We start from the raw sequence: 12,602 nt of genomic DNA, 5'->3' as shown, positions 1-12,602 counted from the left end.
GAGACAAGCGCTCCATCATGGGTGGGGACAGATTACAGTCATATTCATATCTCCTCTGGACACCTGCTAATGATTTTCTAATTACAGAACACACTCTGTGCCTCCGCCATGCCCTGGGGGTGTACACACAAGTATGCAGAAATGGGCGGGCGTGCGCACACACACACACACACACACACACACACACACACACACACACACACCATCCTTCACGCACACACAACCACCTCTCTCCTGGCCTTGATAGTCTCGCAATCATTCGTAGCACCAGTTTCCCTAATGGAAGCTGACATTATATCAAACACAATAAAGGATTTCATTTACTGCTCTTCATTAACTCATGCACATCAGCCCATGAGGTACACACACACAAACTCACACACACACACGCTCATTTAGTTTGAAAATGCAAGCAGGAAAACTGAGGAAAAACTAAACAATGTAATATGGCTGCAGAAAAGAACTGCTTACGTAAAGTTTAAAGCAAACCTGTTATGGAGCAATACGTTTTAACTCCTTTTCTTATCTCCCCCACTCCAATCTCTCCTCATGTCTCTACCTATCTCTTCCCCTGTCTTTCTATTTCCACAGCATCCTTATATCCCATCTCTACATGTCAAACTGTATGAAACTCAAGTCATTCAAACTAGATAAACACTTGGCTCTATTAGCAGGTGAGACCTCTCCAGTAAAGGGGGGGGGGGGGGGGGGGGGTTCAATCCTCCAGGCTAAGCACATAGTCGTAGTATATGCGGGTGTATTACAATTTTTGTATGTTTTGTAAAAACTAACTGACATCCAATTTCCTCTGGAGAATAAAAGGAAATATATACACAAGGGCGTTCATACTAAAAGGAGAGATGTCAAAATGAAATCACAATACGCCGTCAGAAACAAATTACTTAATTTCCTTTAGTGTATGTGGTCCAAAGGTTTGTCACAAGTGATAAAACGTGAGCTCATGAAATATTATTTTCAAACAGGGGAAAATTAATCATAGACATGCTGAAATTTGTCAGAGATCTGAAAGCTCTTTAACCACTTTGATCTTGAATTGAAGGGATGTAGTATGTGAATAAAATATGAATTCTTGTTCTTTTGTGGAACATTTCGATCCACAGGATGTTGAGTCCGATCCTTTACTGGGTCTGGGCTTATTGCTTATTCACATGTGAAAAAAATACAGTATGTGGAAAAAAGTGTTTTACTTGTTCCTTAATTATACTTAAAATTAAATGGGGCATTGAATTGAATTGGATTTTATTTAAAGTGCCAAATCATGACAAAAGTTATCTCAAGACACTTTAAATAAAGAGTAGGTTTAGACCACACTCTGAATTAAGTATGATTTACAGAGACCCAACAATTCCCCCATGAGCAACTGCAAGTTGCAATATCTACTTGATTCAGCAACTAGCAGGTCCAAATGGAGTTGAACCCAGCTGCAAGGTACACAGAGCTAAACTAATGCACTCTAATAGCAGCCTTGCAATACATCGTTTCTTCATGATGGTTATAATGTTCATGTTTTGTTTTAACTGTTTTAACAGAGGTGTTGTATAAACATAAAATATTTTAATAATCTCTCAGTATAATATGATAGAATTCAACAGTCCCAAAAACTAGAGCCTCTAAGTTGACCATAAAAGTTCAACCATCACTGAACGTGATTACTTTCATGAAGGCAACTGTATGTACAGCATAATACACAGCAGCAATACAGCTGCAGTACAGCAACAATTGATGTACTAAAGACCTACGTTTTATCGGCTGTTTCTTTTCACAATCTTCATCATCATTGTTCAGGTAACTCATCTGACCAAAATGATGAAATAAAACAAGAATAAGAACAAAAAGGCAACAACAGTAAAAGAATTAAGTGCAACTTTATAATAATGTTATGTATTCTTATTTTTTTATAATACAAAAGTATCTTTGAACAAAACTTGTTGCAGTTGATTCCTGGGAGTAATTGCTTTTACCTTAATAGTCTTTTACTTTCTATGTTTAAATGTTTATTTGCACCTCTATCCTGGAAGAAGCCATTTGGTGTCCTGTCTCATCACTTTACAAAAAATTGCAGACATGTTCTTTGTGGTGTCTGGTCTGAAAAATACGGGTGTTGCCTTAACCACCGAAGGTTACCAAAATGCATCTTTATTATGTCAAGTCAATAAAGAGTCAACTGGCAAACTGGAAATTAAACTGTTGGCCTGGAAGACAGAGAGAGAGAGCTATTGAGCTAGAGTGAAACTCAGATAAAGGAGTGCATGACGGAGGCCTTGGGCGCGGCTGCCTCCCTCTCACTCTCTCTCAAACGCTCTCTCATTGGCATGCTCTGCATCTCCAGGCTTTTAAGCGATTAGGGAGCTGCTGAGACCATGGCGTCCAAGCATAGCTCCATGCAGATGTTCATTTGTATGCCAATAAACAAATGTGCCCCCAGATTAAAGCTCCAATACACAGTGCAAATTCAGCAAAGTGAATGACATTCTCCATGCACATCTCATCAATGTCTTGCTCCTCTTCAGACGGAGCGCCATGCCTCCTCTAAATGCAGACTCACATCAAAGACTCGCACAAAGATGGGCAGCAATCCAAGAGATAGAAAAGGGAGGAATGAAGAAAGGGAGAACAATTGAGGAAGAGAGAGATCGCTCTTATTCTGAAATTAGGAATTCATAATTTAAGAAAATATTAAGGTTGCATTTGCCACGGTTACATTTCATGCCCCCAATTTCACCCATGAATCTGCAATTTATGCTCAATAAATCTCTCTTTGTAAACATCCTGCAGGTCACAGAATCCGATTTTTCTCCTCCTTTCCTCTCCCTCTCTTTCTCTCCCGTCTCTGCTATGCTGTCTCTTTCTTTCAGAGCCTGACACTTCCCCTTGGTAAACGCAGTTAAATCAGTCTCTGAATATTCCAATCCTGCGATAACGAAAGAAGGCTTTGTCCTGCTGCACTCTGGGTAATGCTGCTCTCCATTGTTGGCTTACAGGGCTCCATTGAGGAGCAGGTTTTAAGGCCGATAGCATCGCCACACTGCATGGACACAGTGCCAGATAAAAAGCCTATCCAACATGACACACGCATGCCAACACCTCCCAAACAAGCCCCCCAATCTGATCATCGGAGGGGAAGCAGGAAAGAGGTGCTGTAACACCAAATAAAGACAAATAAGATAAACACGCCATGGCAATATTAACGCTATCGTTGTATTCCAGAGGGATTTGATAAAGCAAATGCAATTATCCACGTTGAACATTTTTACGACATCTGTGGCTGGGGTGACCAAACTGGTGCTCAGTCTGGATGTCCCCGTCCAATCGCACTGCAGCTTGGTGTGACACTGGGGCTCCACTTATCTGTGTGAAAGATTTCCAGGTCCCATTTTCTCTGGAGGGCTGAATACAGCTTTTCATTTCACTGTTTTTTTTCCAGCCATTTTACCACTGCTGGTCCAGAGAGTCCTGAAAAGTCACCACCCTCTCTTTAGAAGCTGACTGAGAGTGGCCAATCAACAATCAGCGCCGATCCAAAGAAAACCTGTTATTTCCGACCCCGTAATCATTTCCATCAGATGCCTTGCTGTCCCTCACAATGATTTGAACATTCAAATGACAAAGGGAAGCCTGGTTTAAGATATCTGCAGACAGGCACCAAGCAGCAGGGACAGCAGGGACAGAATACCACGAGCACACAAGCAGGCACCTCTCCTCTGCTACAGGGAAACCAGCATGTCACCACTCACAAAATGACAACCTGACAGTTCAGTCACATCACTTTCCGGGAACACCTTGGTCGACTGGAACACGAGGAAGCCTTGGACATGAAATTATATTATTATATTATATAGTTTTTTATCTGTATACTTTTAACCTCGCCTAGATGAATAGTTCATCATTAAGTCTATAACATTTCTGACAATACAGAAAAAAGTCATTGACATCTTCATATTGATGCTTTTGTCCAACCAGCAGTATAAATCCTGTATAATCAAAAAGAGACAAGGAAATTTCAGTTTTTACAATATTCGACCTTTAAATGATCTAAACCATAAGCTCCGAGATAATATGTGTCAAAGTCTACATTAAAAATCTGTCAATATTCCCTTCTGCTCTAACCAGAAGGGCCTTAAAAATAACATTTCATGGGTGTTGGCCATGTGTTGAAATTGGAAAATCGAGGCTTGCTGGATTTCTCTGATTATTGATCTCATCTCCTGTGAGGCAAGGGAATCGATCAGTGGGATTTAGACATGGGGTCACTCTCTCAACCCTTCCTTCTGGCTAACACGCTGCATCACAGTTGGCCAAACTGCTACTGACTAAAGGATTACTGGAAACCTGAACTTTTCTCTTTCTCTATATTCTTTATTTCATCTTAGCGCTTCTCATTAGCTGTTCCCGTACTTCAGTGCTTCTTCCATTCTGATTCATTTTAGACTTCGCCAATGTCCGCCTACTTGACTGTAGAGCAGCATGAGTTTTCAAGAGGTCCCTCTTGTAGCAACAGAGAAAAAAACGCTATAGCAGGGGCGGTAGATAGGAAAGAGTTGGGGGAGTGAAGAAAAAAAATGAGAAAAGGACATTTCTACCTTAGTGCGCACCACTTAAGCAAATTACAGTGGTCTGCAATCAAGAAGCTGAAATTATCAAACTGTTGGGTCACCACAGCAACCGAAAGCTTGAGCAGAGCTGTGAGCAGAGCTGCGGTGGATAGAAAGTGACAGGAGGCACCAGGAGAGGAGACGACAGAGAGGCTGCAGTCGAAATGAGAGTTTAGGGTGAAGTCTGTATTGACTTAATAATAATTGATGAATTGATCAAATGTGGGTTTATCCACACAGAAGAACTTCAAGCTTTATTTTTTTTCGCCGTGTTAGCAACCACTACAGATGCATCACAATACTGATTATAAATAGGGCTCAACACTAACGGTTGCCACATTGCCATTGGCAACCATTTTGAAAAATCAATTATTGTCTTTTCGTTGGCATCAGTGGCAACCACTTTTTTATTTATTAAAAATTGGGACATCAACATTTGCACTCCAAATTAAATACATTTTTAATATTTGTTATTGATATTCAAACAGCATCTGTTTCAGAAACGGTGACAAAAAATGACAACCATATTTTCAGTTTCAGCAACCAAAAGTTGACCTACCTGGAAACCACTTTTAATAGTTAGTGTTGAGCCCCGGTAAAGCTTGGTCGGGTTTCTACTGAGGCTTCCACACCATCAGATACATTTGAAAAGGAGAGAACTCTGCTAAATTGTATACCGTGCAGGAATTTTCCCCCACATAGACCCCCTCACTTCCTTCCCTTCCAGTAGCAAGCAGATGGAAGTCCGCTCCATGGCTCAGGATTTAGTGATAACACTGTTTATGAGTTCCATTACGTGCTCGGCAGGCTGTAAGCACTCTGTCTCAGCACGGCCATAAGGAAGTAATAAAAAAACCTGCTCACAATGAAAATAGATGCAGTTTATTTGCGATTATACAATGTGGCTATGCTTATCGGTGTTTGAAATAAGCACCGTGAATTTCAAAAAGGGCTTGCATATACAGTACCTATCCCAACTTCCCCATGCCCCCTGCTATGGAGATCCCTTTGGAGTTCTGGTTGTTGTGGTGCTGACACAAGATGGGTGGCAAAATCAATTATATTTTTACATCTACTTTCGAAATTCTGCATATGGCTTAAAAAATGGGGCACGGACATGCAGTTTAGGAAATAAATATTACATTGCATTAAATTAATTTAGCTGACACTTTAATCCAAAGCTATTTACAATAAGTGCATTCAACCATGAAGATATTACGCAAAAAGTGCAAAAATCTTGCCAGTACATAAAAAAGCAAAACAGCTTCAAGTGCTCCATTTTAGGTTTGTTTGTGTGGGTGTTTTAATGAAAATTTAATTCAGTGAAAGATGTAAACGGGCTTGGAAACATTTGCAAAAGACAAAAAAAAAAAAAAAAGAGAGAGAAATTACATAAAACATATGTTGAGAGTTGAGTGAGATGAAACAAAGCCAGAGTGAGGCGCCCCTTCATTTCTGTCTGTTTTACTGGAATCTGAATTTGAATCTGTCAAAAGCAGCCCTCATAAGACTAATGTATTCTGTGTCTAATGGAGCTGGTAGCTTCAAGGGCTGGACTGAGAGTCGCCACAATGATTCTCACTCATTTCCTCTGAAGAGCCAATTATCTCAAATAGAGTTATTATGAAAGGAGCCGAACTTGGTCAAGTGAAGAAACCCCTGCAACTTTGGCTACTGCCCCTAGCACTTAAGGTCATGTTGCACCTCTAAATGGATCTGTTTGTGCTGTAAATGTGGCTGAAATACATTGACCCTCCCGCTAAAAGATTTACGATATCTAATCCAAAAAATTGTCAAAATATGATTGAGAAAGTCTTTGGTTTGGGTGGGGACAATTATAATTTATCATTTTTAAAAATTAAACATGTCTGGATTTATACATTAACAAGATTAACAACACTGGCTTACTGATCTATAGGTAAGGTAGCCACTAAGGTAGCCATCCAGTTAAACCTAAAGGACGGGACACACGTTTTGCATTTCATTTAATTTCTTTACAAATTTCATTTATATTTGTTTTAGACAGACAAGGGTACAATTCTGTTCACATAAACAAAACAGAAAGTGTGTTAAGTACAAATATCTACCTTTTGTCCATGCCTGTGACATATTCTACATATACATATACATATACTCTTTGCTGAGTATTCCAACCTGTGTCTGTGGCGACATTCCCTCCCTAAATGCAACATGTTAGTGACGCTGCTGACAGCGGTTGGTCTGTTGGGTGGAGCTTGTCACTGCCGGTTGCTGCGTTTCACTGTAATCAGAAATCGGGAGTAGCAACGTGTGTGTTTGTGTGGATATAAGAGGGTAACATATAAGGGACGGACCAGAAGTGACCAGAGAGGTGAATGTGTTTCAACAAAGTTTAAAAAAGAGCAAAAGAAAAAGTAGTACCGACCGTGAATGTGAGAAGATGGAGGACACTGAAAGAACAGGCCTGCCTTCGATTACATCGTACCGCCAAAGAGGCCGCTAGAAACAAGGTATCTAAAATCTTACGGATTATGACTTTAACATAGATGCTGTAATAAAAAGCGACAGGTTTGGTCACGCAAGATGTCCTGGCTGTATTCACTGCGCCTTCCATATGTGTGTTTACATTAAAACATGAAGTATAAATATATTAATCATTACTATTTCAAACTAAATTTAGTATTGCACCATAAAAAGGTATGTTTATAGCCCTGGCCTACACGTTATTTTATGCCCAGTTTAATATGCAACTCAGTGTTAAACAATATATGTAGTCTGGGGTCCATGCGTCATCTCTCAGATCCCTGCTATAGGCAATGCACTTTATGAATATTATTTGTAGGTATTACAAAAGGTACCAATGAACATACATGTGTGAAGAGCATGAAAGAGATCACACGAATACGTGTGAGAGTGGTTGGCTGAGTGGAGATGAAGAGAGAAAGAGGGTGAGGGAGAAGAGGAGAAAGAAAAGGAGAGATTGTGTTGTCCTATGATGAAAGGCTTGATTGATTAGAGAGTGATGATTGCAGTAAATGGCCTGGAAGATGGCTCCATCTCTGTTTCCCGTTTTCTCCATCTCTTATACCTTCTTCCCTCACTCACTTGCTTTCTCACTTACACCTCTCTCTCCCTCCGTGCCTCTCTTTGTCACCCCCTCTCCCTGGTTTCATCATGGCAACCCATCAACAGAGTGCCTCTCTCTCCTCTAATGGCACCGCTATTAGCACTAATGCATTTCAAACGTACAGCAGCAGCTGCCACATCACAATCTGATGGAAAGTACATGTCTTTCTCCAATCTCCACAATCTCCGTTCTTTCTTTCATCCAATCTTGTGTCTCTGTCCCAACGTGTTGCACCTTGTGTCAACCCTCCTTCAGATAAGCGACCGTGGTCATCATCTGTAGCCAGTATATGATGGGAGATGAGTGCTTGAACAACTGATTGATGATAATGTAACTGACAATATATTGTTGATCATATCATTAGCTTTACAATTATGCTGACCACAGACAAATTTATATTATGTAAAATTAGCAGTTTGGGTTTGTGATGATTTCACAAAGTTGCAAACTTACTGAGACTCAAGAAGGCAAGTTGATGCTGTTTTTATATCCCTCTGTATAGTTTGGAGGAATAGTTTGTTATAGAGTGAAATTATAAACACTATAGCTTAATCACTGAATGTTTATAGGACCAATTGTAGCTCTGCAGAAAGATAGGAAAATACATGTTTTAATCTGCAATGGCAGAAAGAATTTATGAACCCAACAATGGCACAACTTCAAGTTAACATTGAGAGTTACATTAGCAAACAGTTGTCTGTTAGCGGCGCGGCTCCACTTCCTCCCACTGAACAAAAGTGAAGCCAAAATATCAACAAAAGTGAAGCCAAAATAATATTACAAGAACCTTCTCAAAACCTTCCTGCTGTGGCCAAAGATGATGCTGAGAGACATCAGAATGACCAATAACAGTAAAGTTACAAAGGGAAGAAATCTTGACAATTAGCTGAAACAAGCAGTAAAGCAACACAGAAGTGAAAAAGATTGCAGAGTCAGGTGATAGTTCTCTGTGGGTTCATCACTACAGCCGACCCCTTAAACATAGTCATGCGATCCACTGTTTGTTTTTTTAAACAAATATTAATTTTAGTTGCTTAAATGGATGCTTATTCAAGGTAAACTACACCATATAAACTCAGTAACAAATTTCAATCATCAAACTATTTAGAAATAAATAAAAAAGTTTAATAAAATAGTTAATTAATGTTGAATAATGTACATGGTCCCAAAGAGTGAGGAGTATGTCTGTAAGTGTGATCGTTAGGAAATTGTTTGTACTGTCCTTGTGAAAAGATCTGGTAACTGTAGGCTAACCATTACAAAGTATTAATCCCCCAGCATTAGTCACTGTGACTGAACACACACACATGCATGACCTGAGCTAAAGGAGGCCAAGCTCACCATTTATTATACATTTAAACTGCATGCAGAGACATAATAGAGGCATCTGTGAGTTTTTTGTTTTTCAAGGTTAGGAAAGAAAAGTGTAAAACTCCACTACTGTCACTTTAAAAAAAAATAAAAAAAATAATCCATAAGATATCTACAGATGCATTACTGCGTCATAATTACATTGTAATCAGTCGGGACAAGATATCTCCAAATGTATCCTCACTGGTAAGAATTAATTTTAAGATACTGTATTCATATGACATTATAGATGTAAAGAAGATGCTTTATCATTTAATAGCTGACTGGATTCTTGACAGAAAACTGACAGAATTGCCAGCCCATAAGAATTGTAATATCCACAAATGCTTTGCTCTTTAATAAGTCCTACATTTTAAGAGATCATTCTGCATGAGTGCATTCAATCTTTAGATGGATAACACAGTCATTTATTGTTTTTCCAGCTTCAATCAATTTATCAATTAATCAAAGAAATCCTATAAATATTAGTCAGCTAAGAATTTCTTCAGCTGTGATGTCCATTAATTCTTTTGGCTGGAATACTGTGTTAATTATTATTAAAATATTATGTTATTATGTTTAAAATGTCTACATGTTAAATATGTGTTTCTGTAAAACATTTGATCTTGAGTGTAGTCCTTCCTGTTGATTTAGAATCAACATTTATATCAATGCCACAATTCCCATCTTGAAGTGAAAGTGGTTGTCAAAGAAACATTGCTAGAGAGGTCTTTTCAGTGTTTAATTAAACATACAATTTACACAAGACAATTAGGCCTACAGTAAGAAAGAGAGAGAGGGAGATGCAGAGACAGGCAGACATAGGGAAGAGAGAGAGGCAGGGATGTTAGTGTCACTAGTGTTTCTTCTCTGTTTACCAATGATTAATCATCCATTTCAGCAAAGAAATGCTTCATTAATATTATGTGATAATAATAGGCCTAACTAAGCTGCAACACCTGCAAACTATAACTTTATGGAAAGCTAAAATTAAAATCACTGCAAGTTGGACACCAAAACTACTCAAAGCATTATTTGGCTACAAAGGCTATAAAGGCAGTATACATAAACACACACACAAACACACACACACACACACACACACACACACACACACACACACACACACACACACACACACACACACACACACACACACACACACACACACACACACACGTATGTTTTAAGTCTCACTAAATAAAATTAATATATTAATATTATTATATATGTATAATAATGTCCTAGGTTGACCATTTGCACATAAGCCTACAATTTCCCCAGATACTTTTTAGTGTACACATCAATAATATTTTCATTGTTGATGCCACATTGATTCTCCTAACATTTCAGTGGCCTCTGACCTCAATCTGTCCCTTCCGCTGCTGGGTTAGGTCTCTCTCGTCATCATAATCCTCTCCATCCTTCTCCTCCTCCGCTACCTCTCCGACAACCACCTGTGCACTCAACCCAACGACAACTGGCAAGCTTGTTTTAGTATTTTTATTTTTTTTCCCCCTGAGCTTTTCTGCTCCCCCCCCTTCCGTTTTTTTTTTTTCTTCGTCCATCCCGAATAAAGCCACCACACTCCCTCCACCTCCGGTCAGGACAAATGATCGAGATGGAGGGGAGGGGCGGGCCAACGAGAGCTGAGAGATTTCATTGGACTAGCCCAATGTCCTTCAAAAAAATAAACCAATGGGCCACGCTTCGTGTCTCAGATACCGTTGCGGTCTATTAAAAACTATATACTTTTTATTTGTTTTTAATTATGACAGATGTGCATCGGCTCACTGGGCATTGCCCGGTATGCCAGATGGCCAGTCCAGTCCTGATCTAACCTAAACATTATACACATTCAGCTTTTCAGTCAAATCTGCAGGATTGTTTCATAACTTCAATATGAAATAGAAAAAATGGAATAGAGTGATGGAAAGTTTTCATATTGCTCTACTTTTAAGCTGCCCATTTTTAGTTTACCAAACAGAGAAGTGTTTTGAAATTTGCTGGTTCTCTTCCTTCCTATGAAAATGGCAAAGTATTACTCAAACGACTGTGCTGCCTTGGGATGACTCTGTTGCCAACACAATAGTTGAGTGTCACAGAGGGATGGGCACCTGACCTTGAGAAATCAGCAGCAATCCAACATTTTAATGTCTATTTCACACACCATTTAATTTCAATGGATTTAAAGCCCCTGAATGACTATCACAACAGTTGTTACGATCAACATTTTGACATCCATAATGTCCAGCAGTCGGGATGGTCAGAAAACCGGCTCTGCAGTTAGACTAGGACAAAGCTTGAATGTGTGTGTGTGTGTGTGTGTGTGTGTGTGTGTGTGTGTGTGTGTGTTTGTGTGTGTGTGTGTGAGTGTGTGTGTGTGTGTGTGTGTGAGTGTGAGAGAGACACTGGAAAAGTGAGGTTTTCCCATTTCTAAGTTAACAGCTGCGACAGCAGCCGCTATGAGGACCAGGCGTATCATTGAGTTCGTATGATGTCACCAGTTTGGCGAGGCGAGCAGATGGGATGGGCCAGGTACAGAAACTGCTGTTAATAAACACATGCAAATAAATACCTGCTCGCCGACAAAACACAAACAACCACATTACGCTTTTCCAACACAGACACAAACACACTCACATATTCTATCAAAACGCACCGTCACTCATGCGTAAACACCTTTTCTCTTCATTTGACAGACTGCTCCACCCGCTAGTTTAAGATGCGACGCATTCTCCTAATATGCCCAAAGAGCATGCAGCCCTAATCTAATTAGAGTGTCAGTCAGCAGAGTGTTCACCTAAAGAGAAATTAGGAAAGCACAAAATCTACCAACAGGAAAATTCTTCTTGCGAGGATGTGGCATATCTCCACCCCCACCCTTCCTTCCACCTCTTTGTGAGTTTTTTTTTTTTACTTAAATGGCTTCACAGTCGCCCCTGCTGAGATTCATTACCTGGCCTAATTATAAAGGCAAATGAAATCAGCTCCAATACATTATTAATATATATACACCATTAGGATTATTTTGCCGTATTTGCAACAATATGATATATTCCATCTGTTTCCATGCCTGATTAAAGACACATACAGGTATCAAATAAATATATTTGTATGTGATGGGGGTGCAGAAGGTAAGGGTGGGTGTGAGGCTGGTGGATGGACAGAAAGAAAAATGGAAACATGGAGAGGAAAGGAGAAAGATAGACAGGAGAAACAGGGAGAGACAGATTGTGTGACGGGCATCGGCTAGATTATAGAGAATGTTGGCTTTTCCACTTGAGGAGGTATTGATGCCATATTGGATGCAGCTACTTATGAACAGGTGTGCCGTGTGTGTGGTCACTGTGACCCAGGCTCCACTTCCTGCATGGCTACACATCCGATCGAGGTGCATTAGAGCCGGACAGGGAGAGGTAGGGCATCACCCCCCACCCCCTCAGGCCTAAAATGAAGGGACAGCCGCACTGCAGCTCCCTCCCTCGGACCAGAGAGGAGGGTGGTAGGGGTGCAGCCCAGTCAACCCAAGA

General features: G+C 40.0%; 1 protein-coding gene across 1 annotated transcript in view; it reads right to left on the bottom strand.

Annotated features, from left to right (window-relative positions):
* cacna2d2a (calcium channel, voltage-dependent, alpha 2/delta subunit 2a) overlaps positions 1-12,602 on the bottom strand; it is a gene marked incomplete at its 5' end in the record, with an annotated part of 160,729 nt that overhangs the window by 63,214 nt on the left and 84,913 nt on the right. The gene's annotated exons all lie outside the window — the stretch shown is intronic.

This window comes from Echiichthys vipera (genome assembly GCF_963691815.1).
Source record: "Echiichthys vipera genome assembly, chromosome: X".
NCBI classification, from domain to species: Eukaryota; Metazoa; Chordata; class Actinopteri; order Perciformes; family Trachinidae; genus Echiichthys; species Echiichthys vipera.
This window is presented reverse-complemented; position numbering and strand designations above follow the sequence as displayed.